Here is a 16266-nt window from a genome sequence, read left to right as displayed (position 1 = left end):
ACGTGACACGTTTCGTCACTGTGGTGGATACTCCGGTACTGGCAGAGATAGAGGGGGTAACCTTTTCCCCTCCTTTCCTGTTCCCACCCCTCGTCTGGCGACGCTGAATGTACGTCGCGCCGCAGAGACGTCACAATTCTTTCCCCCACCCTCCCATTTTGTTCCTAGCTTCTATTTTCCCTTTTTTCATTCTTTCGAGATTCCGGAACGCGTACACAAGATAATCCGACTTTCGAGAACTCCATTATCACGTCGCGACGCAGCATAAAGCGTTCAAGACGAAGCTTAATAGAAGCGGCTCTGGTTACCAGCTCGAGATTCTCGTAATTTTCGCCACTGAAAGGATGATAACATAGTATTTTATACACGGCAGGATATGCAATTCCATTTTGCCACGGTGCCCGTGTTCGTGGTACTGACGTTATTTACTCGGTAAGAAAATATGGCGCTTCTTTGTGCGAGCCTGGAAAAGATCTGTCGTCGTTTGAAGAACGGCACGGCCAGGAATTCTTGCATAAATAGAAACGAATGATTGTTCATTGTCTGTTCCCTTGCCTCATTGATTGGGACGTCGCGGCTTTCTCTTGAGGAATCCTTTTAATTAAGGCGCACCGAATTGTTAGTCTCTCTTCCAGGATTGACGATGTTCAAGACCAAACCTACCACGGTTAATCTCCGGACTTCAGAACGCTTCCATGTACTTTATATTGTGCAAGTACATATGATAAAAGCCGTATGAACTCAAACCGTTAAACTTTGCCTCAGGAAACCAGAAATTTTTAACTTTTTTTTCCGTAACCTTGTCGATATTGGCGAGAAAATGCCGAAAATCCAAGTTTTAATTTTAGGAACAAGACTTCTGAAAAGGCACATAAAACACAAATAAAATAATTAGAAAAAATACATTGCTGACACCGCATTAAAACCACAATCCCTTCAACATTGAAATAGAAAATAAGGGAATGTACATGAAATTAATTGCTCGATGCGGCACATTATAGTCCGAAATATTACTTTCGTTCCGCAATGTGGGTCGGAGTCGCGACAGTGTGGTTCGCGAAAAAAAATTTGCGACGGGCTCCATAATGCAGCGGGCTCGCGTGTGCGTATAGAAACGGGAACAAGAGGCTGAACGCCGGGTAATCTATGGGCTGCGTGGTTTTTATGCGTCTGCGGATGAATCAGTAAAGGCATTTTTCGGAACGCGAAGTGACAATAAATTATATCCGAGCGTGCATCTGCCCGCGAGATACGCTGCCTGCGATAAATCCGATGGATAATCGTTCAGAATATCGGCGCGAGGCCAGGCCCCCCGGAAAAAGAAATTATCGGGTTCTTTCATCTGGCCGTGTTTCCATCGGATTAAGTTCCGGTCGCTCGCGATCGTCGTTACGCCCTATGTTTGCCGTGATTAACGACTCGACGACAAATAATCGTCCGGCCCCAGGACACCGCGAAATATTTGCGTATAACTAATTGGCCGGTAATTGGCTCGCGAATGGCCTGGCTGTTGATCTCATCGTAGCTGCTCGCTAATTATATCTGCATAGTTCGTTAAGCCCCCTCGCGGCGCTATTAATTCGGCTGGTTATGAAATTTTCACCGAGCTACCGGTCGTGACGGCTTTGTTAGGGATGCGGGATTGTTCGGTGGTTTTTAGGAAAAATGTTAATAAGGAGGGTGTGATTGAAGGTCAATTTATGTGGGTCTAAATGTGGGCGTTGAGGGATGAAAGTTTGAAATGTTGGCTGGGTTCCGCATTGCGACAGTTAAACGTTACGTCAATCGTGTTCTTACCGGTAATAGTTATATTTTTTATTTATCGAGTAAGGAAGTGGAGAAATTTATATAAAGTAATTTATTTTCTCAGGTGTGAAAAAATGGAAGAGACAGTATTTATTCTTTTTTAACTATGGCACACCTTACCATTCAATTTTAAAAGTTATAGGGGCAGTAGGTATAATAGTATGTGGTTACTATAAAAATATAAATGATGGCAACTTTAAGCTTCTGTTAAAAATCTCAATTTCTCGAATTTTCAATGTGCAATATTTCAGGATTTTCAAGACTTGCAATAAAAATATTCCATAAAATTTTATTACACAATTTCGACAGCTGCTACGTGGAAGATTTTTTCGGAATTTTTTCATTCATTTAATTAAGGAGAATCACCATAAAGCCGATAGCCTGATTTTTCTCTCTATTCACCCTTTCCATCAAAGTAGAGGGTTGAATTTTTACACAAAATTTTGCATAAAAATAGATTGTAGAAGTTTTGATGATTTTTATGATAAAGCGTGCAAAAGGCTTTCATGGAATTATTTTCAGTGGTACGGGTCAATACCATATTACAACTGAAACACAAGTACAGCTGATATTCAGTAGCGTAACTCAATATTTCATTACGTATGTATAGTTTGAATATACTAAAGGTTGAATACATAATGGCACAAATGGGAGCCGTATAAGACTAATTATTGTTAATAGTAATTGCACAATGTTACGAGTCAACAATATAATTTTAGTTAATTACAGTAATACTTTGTGCCACTTTTAAGTAGTACAGGTTAATGATTTCGAATACGATCATATCAAACTATCTTTGGATAATAATTTGACACCGTAATTTTAGTACAGTTCACCTGAATTCAGTACGAACTGAATCTTCGATAGAATTATTAAATAAATGTAGATCTGATTATAGCTAATGTCAATTGGACGGTAAGATAAGTCAGAAATGTTCCTTACGTTAATTAAAAATGTCGTCATAGAATATATTCAGTAATATAATACTGAAATAAAATCTAATATCTCTTCTACAACAGTGTAACTCAATAATATCACTGCAAACAACATGAATTCACTTCATGCCACTTATTCAGTAGTATAACTCCGAAATAGAGTAGGTCTGACTACATCTAATACTACTTAAAACATAAAACGAATTACTAAGTATAATACGTTAATAAAGTGAATCGTTCCACATATAATGAATTTATTTTACGTTATTCATTGTACATAATATTTTATTATTATATTTTATTAACAAAATGTAATGCATGAAATGTATCATATTAAAAGTTGCCTTTAAATTCCGTATAGAACATGTATTTCATTAATGTTTATTATATCCTGTGTCACAGCAAAATTTCAAATAAAACAAATAAATTAATAAAGTTTATTACATTCTGTTCATACCAACAATCTAAATAAAATACTTCATTAACGTTTATTACATTCTGCATTCTTCCAAATACTGAAGAATCGTGTATGATATGCATTAATATAATTTGTTGAATACACACAAGAGTATTCGTGCAGTGGTACAGCTCAATAATAAAACCAGGTACGATCTTCCATCATGAACATTTCGGAGCAGCTCCACGTAGCCCGGAGCAAACCACGGCGCCATTTGATTTAGACGTTTCGCTCTTTACGACCAGTCAAACGAGCGGCGTGACGTGATTCATTTGTTAATTTCCTTAATCATGAGCGTATCCGTTTTTCAAGCCGGGTACCATCGCAAATTAAGTTACGTAACGCGGACTGCGAAGTACATGACTTCCCGCGGATGATGAGTCCTCGTCCAGTGACCCAGTTGCCGGTTAAGTGATGAGGCTAGATTAGGCGCAATAAATTATCCTTGGTCAGCTTTAAACTACTTTAATTCGCCGAATCGATATTCGAGTCTCGCGTGGCGCGAAACCATCCGCGAAACGTCCGCAACTATGCAAAGTATCGTGATGCCCACTATGCTCGTACCGACGACTAGAAATCTTTATCGCGATCGATGAATAATACAATCGGGACATTCCTCTTACATATAATTACCGTAAAATATTAACTTTTAACCGTTCGACTGCCAGGAGAATTGTAGTCGCAAAAGGCTTCTGTGATATTTTTTTTTTAAGTTTTAACGCGAGATAGCAGAGTAAAAATTTTAAATGTGAAACACTAGACGTCGCAAGTTTGTTAGTCTCTTTTAAATTTTCAAAATAAAAGGGCTTTTCTTCATGAATTAAGGCAACTTTATACTGTTTTATAAGCTCTCGTTTTTTGTTTGTTTGTTGGTTTTAGTAAAAAATTTGCAAAAAGTCGCCCTGTACACGGCACAGTGGTTACACAGGTCGACCTAATTTTCCAACTTTCCTACATTTTTGCACATGTTCAATTTCACTAAATTTTGAAAAATATTGAGCTTTACCAAATTTGTACATTAAGTACAGTGTATAACAAGAATTTATCTGGAATGAAGGATCATGGCTGAATACACTAGGGTCAATTTTCTAATCACATATTATTCTGTTTTCCTTGTAATAAATTCTTGAAATTGACCTACTTTTGCATGGTTTAATAGAAGGTCCTCGTAAATATTCTACCTCGTAAAATTCAAGGATCACTGAATTATAATCGACAACTTGTCGTCTTTCAACTCTTGTAACTTCTTGTAAAAAAATTTTACATCATCTTGCCTGTGCTGGCTTTACAGTATGACGTCTCTACTTTCACACTCTCGAACTTTTGACTTCTTAACGATCCTTTTTTGTTAGAGAACAGATTGAAAAACTTAAGTTGCTCTTTCTCTACTGAAGTTTGAGTAGTTCAAACAGCTCCACAGAGTTTAAAAAAATTTTTTCCATATTCGTTTCAACGTAATCGTATAAAAAGAAATCTACCCTTTTCTATGACCTCTCAAAAGTTCACCTGCGATTTTCAGTAAATAAACATAAAATGAGAAAGCTTCTTCAGAGAATATTTTATAGGAGTTTAGTTATAAATTGAAGCAATTGTATAGCAAATTTTAGTGTTAGAGTTTAGTTTACTTTAGTTTAGTATTAGTGTTCTCGAACAAAATCTACAGAACAACTTAAAAATATAATAAATATAAATATGTTTCACTGTTCTAGTCACGCCATATTTCCTCTTTGCAAATAACCGTGAACTGGTGCAACCAGATTTTTACAAACACAAACTGTGCTTGAAAAGCCGTATTTTTCGAAAAGTCACTACAACAGAAATCCCAGTTTGCCGTCGAACAGGTTTTTCGCAACCACCGAGCGTGCGCTCCGGTGTAACAGCCCTCGGTTTCCCCCGCGGAATATTTCAATATAGATTCTAGCTTAATCAGCTCTCACGAAGTTGGTAGTTTGAAACCTAACGCAGCAATTTCTGTTGCAGGACAATCGCCGACCTCTCCAACGCCAAGAACAATAGGTGAGTTAACGGAACAGGGCGCGTTAAGCTAAAAGTTACCTTAATACAATGATAATTAAGCTCCCGTTACAACCCATCAAAAAACTCGTATTACTTGCGAGCCTTGGCTAACAGCCGCAGAAGCAGCAGCAGGAGTGGCAACGGTGTTCCAATGAAAACGTCGTTGCAACGGGCAGCCATAAACGGTTTAGTTTCGTCGTGTGTCGCGGCACACATTACGCGGTGGGCGTGCTTACCAAAGCAAACAAGTCCGGTAACGATCGGGGCATTCTACTCTGTGAAATTTTATTCCGATAATGGAAGCCAATTCCGTCCCCCGCGAACTATAAAGAGTTCATGCTAGTGCTCGCACGCTGGTCAACAGAGCCGATACGGGCTCCGTGGAAGAATATAATTTCATCGGGGAGGGGGATCGTGTTCGATGTTCAGCGTATAGGTTTCAAATTAAATAATCGCGTTCGAGAAAGGGGATTCGATTAGTACGGTGGCCGAGCCACCTGTTCGCTCTTACGTGCTGCAGGAAATCGCCTACCGAGCCACCGCACCGCCGCGCCGGGAAAAACGCGCGTATTTTTTTCAGAAACGCCCCGGAAAAACCAGCCAGCCGTTCGACCGGAAAATCGAATATCGCTGATAACGTCGCGATCGACGCTATCAACGTTCAACGATCAAAGCGCTTAGGTTACACTAGCCGTGAAAGGCACCGGGGGAATCTATGTACATGCTCGCGTTCAGAAAAACTCCGGCATTAGCGTTTGCCTCGCGATTCGCCGTTGCTGGCAGAAGCAGGACGACCCCTCCCTAAATTTCTGGGAAAAACGTGTATTAATTTGGCGGCTTAATTGGTGAATAGTTCGTTTGAAATTTTTCCGGTGCTTGTGTTTGCAATGGTCAATCGCTTGTATGGTCCTTAGAATTAATTACACAAAAAGTCCTTTGCTAATTGCACTGTATTTTGTGATTTTCGTGAGTTCATAGCTTTTGGTTAGACCGTTCATCAATTTTTCTAAAATATATTGTTAGTGGTTCTTTATCTAAATTCATTGATTGCAATTTACAACAAAATGCACACGAGTTAAACTTTACCTCCAGGAACCAGAAATTTTTAACAGTTTCTTGTGTATTCCTGTAAATTTTGGCAAGAAAATTCCGAAAATCCACGTGTCAATCCCAGGAGATCTGTAGCTCAAAAGTTTAGCGATTTTAAGCGTTTTTGACAGGAAAGGGCGCCGCCATGTTGGTTTGTAGTCGGTGTCACGCGTCGTCTAACGAGCGGACCCGCTGGATGGCAGCACAAGCACACGGTGGTGTCGATAACGTATGACGTACTTTGTGACTTCAATTATTCTTCAATTATTATATTTTAGCACCTCTAGCAAGTATAACGGAACAATTAGAAATTTCATTTATATTATATTCATATTACGTACGTCGTTATTTCAGGGATAAAGAAATCGTTTTGTAATATGGTCAGAGAGAAATCAAAAAATGGATGAATTTTTATTGGAAGATCCTGTGATAGTTAAAAAATACAACACCTGTGTACATTCAATTAATCATGAATAGTATAATAGAAAAATGACGAGTGGTTTGATTATTTTCTTACTTTTAGGGTAACTTCTTTACCGTAGGCAGCACATTGTTTCAAGCTTCCCGCTTTAAAATTCATCTGCTATGCTAAATATTGCAAATACGGGGATCGAATAGTTTCGCAAGCCGCTGTATATGATCAGTATATCGATTCACCCTGCACTCGGTTTAATATCCACGTCGGAACACGTAAAGCATCTTCGATGAAAGAAGCTTTGTGCCGCTGAGACCAGATTTACAGTATCGTATAGATAATCTTATAGGGGCCATGAGAGATTGTCGTAGTTTTATAACCTCATATCATGGTGTCGAAGATGCTACATGAATTTTAATCGTAAATATTTCATTTGCAAGAATCTTGTAGACTACTCAGGCAAGAGCCATCAAACGCATACCCTTTAACAAACTCATCACAAAAAATCAGCAAAAATCTCGCAACTCCAAGTTACATTCTACTTATTGAATATCAAGGTCTTTCATTACTGTGAACAGTTCTCCAACAGATCTCAATTATTTTTGTTAGGAATAATTGTTACTTAATTAAACGTACGTGTAAGTGTCCCTGAAAAGTAAAAATTGTATACAGCCCAAATATTGAACGCACTGTTTGTGTAAAATATTTTTTAACCGGGACACTATGATGAGAAGGATTTTTAGCCGAGGTTAGGCTACTCCGACGCCACGGCGAACAGACCGTCTATGCGGTGGAAAAATCCTGACGCAGATCCTTGAGGAAACATTTTTAAATGGCGGCCAACGATGCGCGGGCTCACGGTAATTAAGCATCTTGGGCGCAGGGTTCACAAACTGCGAGTAAAAACTAAATAAATAGAGGAGGTCCGGCGTCGGTTCGCTGCCGAGAAAGAGGGAAAAATGGAGTAAAAGAGAAAGACAGAGTGAAAGAGAGAGAGAGAGAGAGAGAGAGAGAGAGAGAGAGAGAAAGGAGAATTAGTGTGGCCGCCGCGAAACACGCCTGGCTGACTGGACCAGCTGTGGACGAGGATACGCTCGCTGCCTCGGCAGAGCTTGCGCAAACACAAAAGCTCACGGCTCAAGACAAACAGCAGGACTATGAGCTGCGACGTAGCCCTGGGCGCTGCGGCCTCCGGAATGTAGGAACGAAGAAAGAAGAGTCCAGCTGGATAGAAGAAGGAGGACGGGAGCGAGAAGAAACTAGGCGGGCGTGACAAAACTTCGGCGAGAGGCGGCTGCGACACTTAGGACGAGGTGTCGAAGGGTTGCCGCGAACTTCGAACTGCCTTGTGTACTCGAATTAACGCGATGGATCGTTAGGGGATGCAGAGCTCGGTTTGTGGGCGTTTGAGAGCGTTTGAGAATGTTTGAGAGTGTTTGAGAGTGTTTGTCGGGAGCTCTGAATTTTTCAAACTTTCCTTCTGAAGAAATTTTGGAAGACGGGATTGGAAAATGTTGTTAGTAGATTCGGGATTTTGTGCATTAAAAAAATTTTTTTTAAGTTAATCTTTACGTAGACACGTGATTAGGGAAGTAGGGAAAGCGGAGTTTGATCGAGAGAAGAAAACGTTTCGCAGAAAATTCTTTCAATTATTCTCGTTTCCGAGCAATTTTTCCACGAAACCACAAGCAGCATAATTGGCGCGTCCAGTTATTTTCCTCGCCCATTCGGACAGAACGCTGCCTGTCTGTTTTACCGCGGTAAATCATATTGTTCCGCAGCTCCAGAATTTCAAGGATAAAGACCCTGGTTGAATATCGATTCTGCGAACGTTCCGCCGGGGTGACACGATGATCGTGCCCGCGTATTGTCGCCGGAATTATTCTTCGCCGCGCTGTCTCTTTTCGCGGGACCACGGGCTTGTATTTTTATGAATTTCGTGATCAGCGAAAGTCGAGGACGAGCCTCGTCACGAAGTATTGGATTTGGTTACCGGGTAAACTCGTCGCATATTTAGGGGAATCCTCGGAATATAGAAAGCTCCTTGTGTATCTTCCGGCTGAGGTCTTCGCTGGAGACACACTTTACTCAGAACAGTGGATTGTATTTTAAACAATCGCTTTTCCAGACGATGAATTTTATAGTAGTCGAGGCGCTTGGCGCTCGGATTTTGTGTATATTCAACTGACGTAGTTTGTAGTACACTATATATGTCACCAAGGCCTTGATGATAAACGTCGCAGAATTATCCCCACTACTGCGGGATATACCCTGTGCGGGTCCACGGAGCCCGAGAGGCCTCGGATGCCAAGGAGTGTAAACATAACACGACTAATGGACGATATATGACGCTGGCAAGACCCGTATTGTTGACATATATCGAGAATTCACTGTAGTTGCATACGACAACATTAACACTAGGTTTACGGGACCCGTTAAAATGACAGGTTCTAATATTTTTAATTTGCATTTATTAAGATTCTAAAGATACATCCATGAGGAATTATTCACAAATTTATTTCTTTGGGTATATGTTAGAAAATAAAAATTGCTAAAGATTTGGGCAGCACATTCTTGTTATTTTTATAAAGCAATGTAATGTAGTCACTTTTAAACTTAAACTTAAAATTAAACTTATTCCTCAAAGTAAACACCGTATTTTGGAAATTCTTTTGTGGGAGCTCTATGTGCGAGAAAATGTCCAAAAAATTTCATCAAATTCCGCGAGGTAGTTTTGCTGTTGCCAGATCTTTTGCTCTTGCTGGATAGGGGAAGTACCGTGCATCGACTTCGACAGGATGGAATTTTCGAGCAGGGTAAAAATGGGTTTTTAAGGATTCCACTTGTCGATGCGCCGGATGCGGCGGGCAGCTATCAGGGATTCTTTTTGCAGCGTTTGGATCACGCGATGCTCGGCAATATGCTCCGAATACCCGTCTTTTGTTTCGGAGTTAGTGGACAGCGGCAGCGAAAGACCCGTGGGCTAATTGCTCCCCATCGTGGATTCGAGTGAACTTCGACTGTTTACGAAAGTTCGAAACGTTAAGTGATTAAATAGTCACGTTACCCGAGCCCCATCTCCATTTCAGCCGGGGCACAGTCTCAAATTCCGGCGCCTTAATGCCTCGGAAAATTCGGGGCTCGTTGTTCTGCTCCGCAGGAACGGAACAGTTTGCCGGAGGTAAACAGCGAACGGTAAGTAACTTTTAAGAAATATATATGACGCCGTGAGCCGGGCAGATAGAAAGATAGTAAGCTGAATAGCACAATGGCCGGAACTTTACAGATATATTCTCCGGGGCTTCAACCCCCGACACCCGAACGTTTAAGCACGGAGTGGGAAGATTTAATGTCATTAGCGAGAACAGGGCGCCGCGCCGAAGGAGTTGTTGAGTTTCGAGAGAGAGATGTCCATGCCGATGTGTAATTTGCCGGGTGTGAACTGGTCGGGCGTCAGTGTGCAGTGTCGGGACTTATGGACTTCGCTTTATGCGCGTTTATCGATCATTCGCGAATGTCCAAAGTGTAAGAAAATATCCGAAAAATATCTATCTTTTTAACAATACCATAGTGAAGTCTTTAGCATATTGTTTTCAATTTGAATTATTGGCCGAACTTCACTTTGGGGGGCCAAAAATGTTGAACTTTTTCTTATATAATCCTATAGATCTTGACGAGAAAATGCCAAAAATGTAAGTTTCAATGACCGGAGTTCACTGGTTCAAGAGTTATACGCGTATAAAGTTGACTGGTTTCAAGCGTTTTTGACAGGATAGGGCGCCGCCATATTGGTTTCCACTGATTTAGATATCTTCTAAATTTTCATTATAAGTACAGACAAGAAACCTAAATTTGCAACCAATAGCAATTTTTACAAAAAATTATAACTAACACGTGAACAAAACTCAATCCGTTTGGTATCAATATTAACAAGTTGATGTGCTTTTAAAGGGTGTATACTTTTTACACCAGCTGTATATTCCATCTGTCGGGCCTCTCAAGGTAAACCGCAAAAATTCCACGCCAACAGCGCAACAAATCGGCGAATCTTACCGATTTTTTCCTCTTGCGAAAAAGTTCGCCGGCTGGCAGGGCGCACGAGGTGCGGGCTAGTTTTTGCAATTAGCGATATCAGCTGCGTAGACCGGCACGCCGGTGATCGAGCGGTATAAACGGCGTTGTTTATGCGCGCCTCCAAGCGGCGTCGGCTCGCATCTGGCGATTCGCCAAATTTTCGCGAACTGACTCCCCTCTCTCACCGGTCGCTTTTTTCCCTATCCCGTCGGCCAGCGCGGCGGTATATCGACGCCCGGAGCCAGACGCGTTATCAAACGATTTATATCGGTGTTTTGCAAAATTTGTGGAGGCGGCCTGCGTGGACCGGGGGAAGAGAGAGAGTGCACTAAACGTTACTGGCCGAGAATGGGTAACGAGCGTGGGTGGAGAAGCGATGCAGGGATCAGGGAGACTGGCCCGGTGCACCGGGACGAGCCAAAAAGATATCGGCCCGGCATATTATCGCGTTTAATCTGGCCCCCTCGCCTCGTACCGGGGATTTCGATACCCCGGCACCCCGTGGCAGACAATTATTCTTTCACGTGGCAAAAAACGGTCCCAGAGATATCGCCTGATCGAGGAAAAATGCTGTCTCGCGACTCAAAGTGGCTCAAAATAGCGGAGAAGTCGCCCTTTCAATGGTAAATGCAATTGTCGAAAATTTCCGTTTGGGATAATAAGACTGTTTAATAGGCTAGTCCTTATTTTTCGACTTTCGATTTTTTCTAGACTTGCCCCCTAAATCGTAAGAAGACTTGGCCAGAGTTGGAGAGACTTGGCTAAAATTTTAATAATTGCGTTTGCTTTACATAATTGTATTTGGTTATTTTAGTAATATCGTTAAACGTTTTACAATCGAATGTCTCGGACGATTAACGATGAGATTCGTGTGTTAGAAATACAGGGTGTTTGAATACAGGTGGGAGAAACTGTAAGCGTTGGTTCTTCATGACAATATAAGACGAAAATGAAGAGTAAAAAAATCGTGATTTCGGCTTCATTTTTTAGTTATTATCAAATAAAAATCCGCCTAAAATGCGGCAACCCGGACAACCCGGCTAAAGTGTGTGACGTCAAAGCCTAACCATTGGCTGCGGGCGAGTACTCCCTTTGTTGCGTGACTGTCGCGCGCCATTGTGACGTAAGCAACCTCTGTCGGTCGGGTTGCCGCATTTAAGGCGGATTTTTAATCGACAATAACTGAAAAATGAAGCCGATATCGCAATTTTTTTATTCTTCATTTTCGTCTGGTATTGTCATGGAGAACCACCCCTTAAATTTTCTCCCACCTGTAGTCGAACACACTCTATATACAAAATCTTCAAATTTGAATCACCATCCTAGGACCTCGACGCACCCATTCCCGACCACCACAGGCCGCCTGAAACGGTGTCTGAAAATCCCGCCATAAACTCGCCATTCACAAGCAACGAATTAAAAGAAAAAATTGCGCCTTGGCGTCAAGCGACAAGTATTCCGGGAGACGGAAAAATTTAATTCGCCAGGGACAGTTGCGCCGTCACGTTCCTCCGGCAATACGTAGCTAACAGCGGACACCAACGAAAGCTGTAGGGCGGAGCTGGAACGAGGTAGCAAAGGGTGGTTGGGGTTGGTCGGAGGCGACTCTTAAAACCGTGGGCGATATTGTTCCCGGGGTGAAAGGTCATCGGATGAGAATCTGATCCCGAATTTAAGAAGCGCAGCCTAGAATTCCGCCCGGATGGAGGAAGCCGGGTGTTCGTTAAGGTCGACGAGTTCCTTCGCCGGCGAATAACAGTCGGCTGGAGTCTTAGAGAGAGGCGATTGCATAATGGGAGGTCGGCTAGCTGCGAGACCGGTTGGAAGATTCTTGAGGGAATCCGGCGTCGTCGTTGTCGTCGTCGTCGTCGGCGTCGGCGTCGGTGTCGGCGTCCCCGGGCTAACCGTCCGGGAACAAAGAGCGGAATAAGCTGAAATAATTGGCAATTACAAAACCGAGCCGGATATTAACATTATCTCGGGGACACAGAGGCTACGGGCGTTCGGCGCCGGTGTCCTCGCGACCGACCGAGACGCCCACTTTCTTTTGTGGAAAATGTTTTCCACGTTTCCACCAGCAGCCACCGCCGCTGTTGGCTTGGAAATCTCTCTCTCTTCCCCCACCCTGCCCCGGTTACCGTTTACTTTCTCTACGCTGATAACTGCGTCCGAGATAAAGGATATTGTGTCTCGCGGACAACAGCCACTCGAACACCGTTGCTGCGAACGATTGTCGCGCTACGAGCTTCGAGATCTGCGGGTAGCCGCGTGATTGTTTGCGGAACGCGCGAAATGCACGCGTGGATGCTACGAGACTTTTTTTTTTAATTCTGTTGGGTTGGTCAAGTTAATGTATGTCACAGGTCAGGCTGATTAAAAATTCGAAACCGTGATTCACTTGACCGGTTTTCACTGGATCAAGATCGCTGGATCAAGATCCTCGACTGGTATAAGTAGAGCTTTCTTTCATCCCCTAGTCCCCTCCTCGCTTCCTCCCCTAGTCCTATGTTGCTCCCTTGTCCTTCTATAGAGCCTACTTCCTTCTCTATTTCCCTTCGACTAGGGACTAGAGGAGGGCATGGCAGGAACTAGAGATTAGGGAAGGGACTATAGAAGAAAGTGGAGAGTATATTATAAACTAGAGGGGGAACGATCTAGGGAAAATACAGGAAACTAGGGAGAAGAACTAGAGAGAGGATCAGAGGGAATTCTAGGACCTAGAGACTGAATTAGGGAGAAGACAGAGGACTATGGAGAGGATTAGGAACTAGGGAAAAGATTAGAGACTGATGAGTAAACTAGAGAAAGGACTAGTGACTCGAGAAAGGACTAGGGACTATCGCACGTGTGAAGAAGGACAAAGGGCCAAGAGGATACACAGGGAAGGCGACGAGTTGTTCTTTTAATTTTGCGCCACAGCGAGCTGAATTTAAGCGATACCATAATTCTGATCCTTCTCCCCGCTTGTCCCTCCGTCCAGAGACCCGTGGGTCTCGGATCCTTCATCAGCCCTTTAACCAGGATTTGTTTCCTTTCTTTTTATATCCCGTGGTTTCTCCAATCCCCTCTCTCTCTCTTTCTCTTTCTCTTTCTCTCTTCTACCTCAGGCACGTAATCTCGAGACCCTCGAGCGAGCTTTCCTGCCGCGCGCCGGTGCGCCCGATTAAATCATAACGCATTTATTAAATTCGTCTCGGTTTAACTTCGATAAATATTCAACCGGGTCTCGGGACAAAGGGGCGAATAAATGACGGAGGAGAAAAAGTTCATTACGACCGCGATTAAACGCGAGTAATTGTCCGAGTACCCGGATCAAATGCCAAGGGAGCCGGTAAGATCGACAGGGACGACATCGCGATCCTGTTAGGAGATCTTCCGAGTTTTATTTCTGCGATCGAGCGATTGCTCCTGCCCCAGGAACCAGAACTCCCAGGGAACTTCGGGATTATCTTATAGACAGTCGCTTCCGCGGAGTCAGCAATATTTAATGTCGTTGTTCCTGATCAGAGTAACGAAGCTAATCCTACCCATTTCTATTTCTTCTCACTATTCCCAGTGACGTTCGTATTTAAGAGATCACCTCTTTTGTCGGACTGCAGTGCATTTCCTCCATGAAAATCAAAAAATAATTTAATAAGAATAATTAGATAGGTGACCCAAATATTATGCTTCGCGTAATGAATTTAGGATTCAATTTCCGTAAGATTCATTTGACGTTCATTCGGTGAGAAGTGTTCATAGAACTCGAAGTTTCTTGTAAAATACATCGTTAGGTATTTTCTCTTCTGACCAATTACAAATTTATTAACAATCTTTTTTCACGTTATCTAGCAGTCAATTGTTCTAGCTTCTCTAAAAAAAAAAAGAATCCAAATCGTATGGTCGAATATCAAAAATGTTATGCGATTTTTAAGAAAGTCCGAACATTAATGGGAGTCCTATCGAAATGGAATTAGACATAATTACAATACGTACATGAAATCCCACCACGAATGCCTTAAAAAACTGTAAATAATAATTCTACCCTTGCCTCCGGAAAATTTTGGCGTGGATCAAGTTGTAAATTAGATAGCCACGTTGAAAATCGATAAACGCGAAAAAGAAGCATACTGCATCATGCTCCAGATATTCAATTAACAACCTCCGCTCCAAAATTGTTTGATTATCAGGTCCTGTTGTTGGAGGGATTTTTCGGTAAAACAATGCCCGTTTTCGTCGCCGAGGAGAACGCGGCGGGAACGAGCCAGCAGGTTGCAAGCTCGCGCGGGAAATTAGGGTCAACACCGGCGTGCCACGCGCCGACTACATTTACCGGGCCAGAATGCGGTATTTGCGAGCTTCTTGAGATTGCTCGTGATATTCATAGACGCCGGTTGACTGAGCATTTCGCGCTGCGACACGCTGCGTCGCGTCGCGACGGCCACCGCGATAAATATTCAACGTGTAATTTAACGCACGATATTCCGGCTTAGCCAAGTTCGCTGGCAGACTTGAAGACCTTGGTGCAGAAACCGGGCTATTCCACTTTTTACCAAAATTTTGTTCACTGAAGTTTTACATGTTTCTATACAGGTTGTTCGACTACAGGTGGGAGAAAATTTAAGGGGTGGTTCTCCATGAGAATTTAAGACGAAAATAATTTTATAATTGGTAATATTAACAATTACAAATCCCTCTGAAATGCGGCAACCCGAGCAACAGAGGTGTACGTTGCTTACGTCACAAAGGCGCGCGACAGTCACGTGTCACGTGACAGATACTCCGCTTATCTCTCAAGAAGTCACCTGGCAAGAATTCGACGTGTAAACCGTCCGATTGGGTCATTCCACGCGCATTTTCGGTTCTAGCCGAATTATTGGCTAAAGTGTGTGACGTCAAAGCCTAACGACTGGGTGCGAGCGAGGACCCCCTTTTGATACTTGACTGTCGCGCGCCGTCATGACGTAAGCAACCTCTGTCGGTCGGGTTGCCGCATTTTAGGCGGATATTTAATCGATGATAACTGAAAAATGAAGTCGAAATCGTAATATTTTTATTCTTCATTTTCGTCTTATATTGTCTTGGAGAATCACCCCTTAAATTTTCTCCCATCTGTGCCGGTAAATATACTCGATTTAGCATAACGCTATCGTCAGTATATTTATTTTTCCACTGATATAGAAAGCGAACGTGGCATATCGATGAAATGAACTTTATTTAAAAGAGAAATAGCTACATAAGAGCTGGAGATAGGACTTTATTCTCGAGATTCGGAAGTTTTACAATGGCCGGCGAAGGCTGGCCGGCCTAATTTCTTCCTAGCGTTGAGCTTAACCTCGGCTCATTTAAATAATAAAAATCCCCATGGGCACGAGGGGCATTGTCATTCTTCTCAATTAAGTCGGCCCACTCGTCGCCGCGGCGTGGCGCTGCGGCGGATCCTCTCGCATTAATTCCTAGGACGTCTTCGATGAATCGGCCGATCCCTTAAATAT

At 42.6% G+C, this 16266-nt stretch overlaps 1 protein-coding gene across 4 annotated transcripts in view; it reads left to right on the top strand.

Annotated features, from left to right (window-relative positions):
• The window catches only part of Ten-a (Teneurin-a transmembrane protein), a 1070822-nt gene that overhangs the window by 303979 nt on the left and 750577 nt on the right, over positions 1 to 16266 (top strand). For all 4 annotated transcript variants that reach the window (XM_076790528.1, XM_076790527.1, XM_076790526.1 and 1 more), the window contains exon 2: positions 5179 to 5214. The gene's annotated coding sequence lies outside the window, so the exon portion shown is untranslated. The remainder of the gene's footprint in view (positions 1 to 5178; positions 5215 to 16266) is intronic.

Source organism: Halictus rubicundus, chromosome 7 (assembly GCF_050948215.1).
Source record: "Halictus rubicundus isolate RS-2024b chromosome 7, iyHalRubi1_principal, whole genome shotgun sequence".
Classification (NCBI taxonomy): Eukaryota; Metazoa; Arthropoda; class Insecta; order Hymenoptera; family Halictidae; genus Halictus; species Halictus rubicundus.
The sequence above is the reverse complement of the archived record's forward strand: the minus strand, read 5'-3'. Positions and strand labels throughout refer to the sequence as shown.